A 6,000-nucleotide genomic window follows, 5' to 3' on the forward strand; every position below is an offset into this window, starting at 1 on the left:
CTCACTTTTAATCTGATTTATCATCAGGTTTCCTTCAAGCAGAGTTAATCACTCATTCATTCATTCTGATGAGACTTGAAAATGAGATTTATTTTCTAATTCATTTATTTAAAATTACTTATCACATGACTTACAAATGCCAGCAACAGTGATAGAATGGTTAAAAAAAATAGGCGTAGACTCAACGCTACAAGTTCTTTGTATTTGTATTACACCTTTTGTGCATCGTGTTATATGTAGTTTACCTGTGCCTTTCCCTGGAGGTGTTGAGGGGATTTGGAGGTGAAGGGGCTAGAGTCTCTTCCTCACCTTGTATCTCTAGCACTGAGCATGGTACCTGTCAAGGAATATTTACCTCATACATTTAGTAACCTAATACATAATAGTTACCTAATACATTTTTAAAAATTTTTCCCAGTCACACTTGTCTCAAAAATAGCACAGTAAGGAACAACATTTATTAAGTTCTGTACTGTTCCCACTGTATTGTATGGGTTCCAGAAGGAATTCATTAGAGGTGATAATCATACCACTCATCTACCTTTTTTTTTTTTTTTAAAGATTTTATTTATTTATTTGACAGACAGAGATCACAAGTAGGCAGAGAGGCAGGCAGAGAGAGAGAGCAGGCAGCAGGGTCCCCACTGAACAGAGAGCCTGATGTGGGGTTCCATCCTAGGACCCTGGGATAACGACCTGAGCCGAAGGCAGAGGCTTTAACCCACTGAGCCACACAGGCGCTCCTACTCATCTACTTTTGATTTACAATATTTTTTGAGTGCAGTGGAAGAAAATTATTAAAGACTTTCAAACAACTAATTTAGCACTTAGTGTAAAATAGGCACATAACTAAAGAGGTGCCATTCCCCCTTCTTTGCTTAGGGCACATTGCTAATGAGCCTTTAAATTGGAGATAAGTTCTCTGGTGGTCAATTGGTTTCATTTGTCCCCTGGTCACAGAGGGAGGTCAGACACTCCTCTCTTGTGGAGAAAAAAAAATGGAAATGCAATCTGAAAGATATTCCCCACTAGTGTGTTGTGAGTAAATATAAGAGATTATGAAAATGGTAGAGAAAAAGTAGGAGATGAGAGTATAAAAGTAAATCAACACAAGCAAGTCAAGTAAGGGTAGGATGGACTTAAAATTCATTCATAGTTCTCATAAGTATCTAGCACAGAACTGGATCTTTGGTGTAGGTAAAATTTTGTGGAATTGAATTTCTTAGAAGGCTGACATCACAGTGTTTTTCTCAAAGCTATTTAGTATATTCTGTGATTTATTTTTATATTTTCTCACTCTCAAGCCTATGTTTAAATGTCCAAATCTGGCACTTAACAGTTATATGATCTCAGGCAATTTACTTAATGTCCTAATAAAATGTGAATAATGATGGATTGCTTCATAAGTCTTTCATTAATAATAAATAGAACAATATATAAATTTCTAAGGAAAGTACTTAGAAGCATTTAATATTTGTTAATTTATTATTTTAAAAATTATTGTCATAAGTATACTTAATATTATCAGATTGCTATTCTTATTACTATGACACATTTTTAAGAAAAGTCCTTTGAGCACCCCACATAAATAATATTGCTTTTAGTTTCATTTGAATTTCATATAGGTATATTGTCTATAGCAGTTTTTACCATTTGAAGTTACCAAGTTTCTCTTTAATTTTTATCGTATACCCCTCCATCATATCCATTTTGCCAGTAATCTTATTCCTTAATGCTAGAACAGAATCTCAATAAATCTCAGTGAACAGATGTGGTTATTAATACGATTAAGCAATGTTTAGTCAGAACTTACTATATAACAATCCTCATTCAAAAATATTTTATATTTCTTTCTCTCTTTTTTTTTTCTCTCTCTCTCTTTTTCAACTTAGAATTGTTCTGTTCTATCTTCAACTTTTTTCTTTGTGGAAACTAAGACAAGGAGAGGTTAAACAAATTTCCCTTTCACCACTATTGTTTAATAATTGGGAGGGTTGATTTCCTAAACTCATGGTTCTTTAAGTATTTTGCCACACACCCTCTTGCACCGTGTTTATGCTAATTTCTTAATTATAATAACCAAAGTTATTATTTTCAGATGTTCATAACATAAAGAAAAGCAAAGAAGCAATCATACAAATAAACCAAGGAACATTTTGACTTACGTGTGTGCTTTCTTTGTGTTTGTTCATAATTCATTCCATATAGTATTATGCCCAAGAACTAACCAAGCAAAAGGCAAGAGTTCAAAATCAGCATTCATCAAGTATGGTAGATGTTGTTAATGACACAATAAAGGAAAAGAAACAAAATTGAAAATTAAAGATTGGCATTAAAACACAGTAAAATAAAAGTACTCATGGGTTTAGTTTTGTGCCATTTATGGTTGAGTAATGTTTGGAATTAATGAAATAACCTTTAGAAATCCAGTCTTAGATTCTAAACATAAGTATTTTGACCGAGTCCCTCCTGTAACTTTTGTTTGATTATGTAACCATTGTCAGAAAGTCAGAATGACTTCGTAAGAGTGGACTAATTTCTTTCATTTCTATGCCTGACTTTTGTAGGATTACTCACTGGTATATGATAAAATGATTACAAAAATCAGTTATCTTTTTAAATTTAAAGCAATTTCTATCTGAACTAGTTCCTCAAATGTCCTTGAAACTGACAGGGGTCACATAAAACTTACATTTAAATAACAGAAGAGTTTATACCTTTTCCCACCATCTTACTAACTTCTCTCTAACAGTATATATGGAGAAATATTCAGACCTAAAAAGAGAAAACTCAGTTAGAAAAGGGGAAAGAGGGGCGCCTGGGTGGCTCAGTGGGTTAAGGCGCTGCCTTCGGCTCAGGTCATGATCTCGGGGTCCTCCGATCGAGCCCCGCATCGGGCTCTCTGCTCAGCAGGGAGCCTGCTTCCTCCTCTCTCTCTGCCTGCCTCTCTGCCTACTTGTGATCTCTCTCTGTCAAATAAATAAATAAAATCTTTAAAAAAAGAAAAAAGAAAAGGGGAAAGAAACAAACTTTCATCACTTACTATTTTTTATTTTCTCCTCAAAGTTTCTTAATATATAAAAAAGTAGAATGCGCTATTAAGGAAGTCCTTAAGTTTTACAGACTTTATATGCTGATATGGAGAAGTCAGCTACATGAGCACTTGCATGTATGCCCATATGTATGTATCTATGAGTATCATGGTTATTTTAAAAAGAACAAAACTTTTGTCTTTTGGTATTGGTTAACCTACTTTAGATTTTATCATTGCCTACTAAATCAGCAAGATTAAAAAAAAATTGAGAAAAAAATTGAAATTGGCAGTTTCTCAAGAAAAAAGTAAATTATTAGAAAAATTAAGTTCATTTGTTATTTTTCTTTGCATGAGTATTTATATTTTATGATTGTTATATTTTTAATTGTGGGAATAAAAATATATATTATGTAATATATAGAGAAATGTATAAAGAATCTATGAAAGTTTATATAGAGATGATATATACATAGAAATGCTATTTATATCTGCATATTTATATCTATGTATCTATCTATTTATCATTTCTCTTCTATCACTATCTCTATTGAAAAAAATATTAACTAGATTTATCCTATAGTGCCTGGAATAGATATTCAATGAATAAATATTTGGATACCTGCAGAATAAATATTTGGATACCTGCAGTATAATATAATAATTTTTATCCATATAAAAATAAGAAAAACATCAACAGTAAAGAAAAGAATAGAAGAGAAGGAAATCGTTGCCTGAAGGGGATCAAAACATAAATTTTAATAAAAGTGGAAATTATAACTTAGGGAATTAATATCATGATATATTGCCTAATTTATATTTATATTTATATGATAAATAATTTACACTCTGCTTATTGTGAAAAATCAATCAAAGAATGACTAATTTGACATAATTTGATTAGAACCTTTAAAGAAATCTTAGGAAAACAAGTTAGGCCTGATTTCTGTGCCACAGGCTTGCTTTTGCTTATAGCTATCTTAACTACCAGAATTTGTTTTGGACAAAGAATTACGGAATATTCTAATGATAGATTTTCTAGTGGTTTTAAAGTTTATCATTCATTTTCCTGTGTAAACTCATATTAAGGTGTTTGTTTCATCAGAGTTAGCAGGGAAAATGAATAGAGTGACCATGGGCTAAACATCCCAAACTTACATCTTTCTGCTTCTCCAGTGGCATTGACTCAACTAAGTATCTATACTGGGACTTATTCTATTTTCTTTAAATCCTTTTCTTACCCAGTACTTATATATATTTTGTACCTAATTGCTGAAGGGCTTGCATACTTGGTGATAGCTATTTGTTTTAAATATACTGGTGGTTGAACAGCTAGAAGCCACAACAGCTGTCCTGCAAAATAAAACACCTCAAGGTAGAGAAGCTACTTGTATTGCTTCAGGGCTACACAAAATATGCCTTTCTAGAAGTAGTTTCCAAAACTGGTGAAAAAGCAGAATTTTAAAACAAGATCTACTCAGGACAATCTTCTGTGTGAAATTCAACTGTAAAAAAGAAAAACATAAAAATCAAAAGGCAACTTTTGTGTCCTAGATAAGAATTAGTTCAATATCTTACTATGTTCAGTTTTATCTTGAGAAATTGCATTATACTAACACATGTACTTTTTTCCTCATAAATATTTACGGCCTATCTTATTTGTATACTATTGGGTATAAAGTTATTTAATATTAATGTTTTTTTCAGAATTTTTCAAACAGTAGAATCCTGCAGATTTTCTATTTTCTATTTAAAATTCCTACAGGAGCCTGAGTCTTGAAAGCACTCTCCACAGTTTACATCTTGTAAAGATAATAAAATCTTAAAATCTTTGTAAAGAGACCATGGCAGAAATGTGTTCAAATAAGACAGACAAAGCTGTGCCATAGCCAAGCTTTTCCTGGGATCTACAACTAAATGCTCCACAATAATATACTCAAAGAGGAGGCACGAAACAGAGATATAAAGAAATATTAATGATACCTTAAGGAACTCAAACAAAAATCAACGATCACGTAGAATGAAGCAAAGAACAAACTTAGAAATCATTATTCTAGTTATACTGATTAAAGTTAACCAGCTGTAGGGGTTAAATTTCTTACTGAAAAGAAATTTTTAGGGGTGCCTGGGTGACTCAGTTGTTAAGCATCTACCTTCGCTTCAGGTCATGATCCCAGAGTCCTAGGATTGAGCCTCTCATCAGGCTCCCTGCTTGGCAGAAAGCCCACTTCCCCTGCTTGTGTTCCCTCTCTTGCTGTCTCTCTCTCTGTGTCAAATAAATAAATAAAATCTTTAATTTAAAAAAAAAGGAATTTTTATTGTTGACATTTTTAATAGTTAAGCTTACAATTTCTTCTCTTTTTCTCCTTTTTACTTTCCAGGAAGATCTCCATTCTCATGATTTCAGTACCACCCATGTCTAATGATTCCTAATTTTCCATAAGCCACAGATCATACCACAGAATGAATGTTATTGAAGAACACAGAGGTCGAATGCCATTTTCATCACATCATATCAAGTGTACATATTACCAACCCGTCTTATCACACATGCTTATCACTGTTGATGGAGATTTTGAGCACCTAGCTGAGTCAGTATTTGTCAGGCCACTCCACTTTTTATGTTTTAAGTTATTTTTTATGACCCATTTTATATTTCTATAGTATCTCTGTCCATATTAAGCTCAACATGAGTTTATGCTGATATCCAATTCTAATTCATTATCATATGGATCATTCTAGCTTCTTCCTCTTGCTTATTGTGAACTCTCATTTTATCAGTGAGAAGTGTGGTTGCTCCTATTTACACAATGACTCTGTCCTTCTACACAGGAGTAGCAGCATCAGGACTGTTCACTCGTACCTATTGAAAAGTACATTATTCACTGAAGTATTTATGTATATAGCTCCTTTTGCCTTGAGTTTTAACAAGTCCACACATTTCCAAAGTTACTTATGTCAGCATCTTA

The sequence above is a fragment of the Mustela nigripes genome, chromosome 5 (assembly GCF_022355385.1).
Source record: "Mustela nigripes isolate SB6536 chromosome 5, MUSNIG.SB6536, whole genome shotgun sequence".
Lineage (NCBI taxonomy): Eukaryota > Metazoa > Chordata > Mammalia > Carnivora > Mustelidae > Mustela > Mustela nigripes.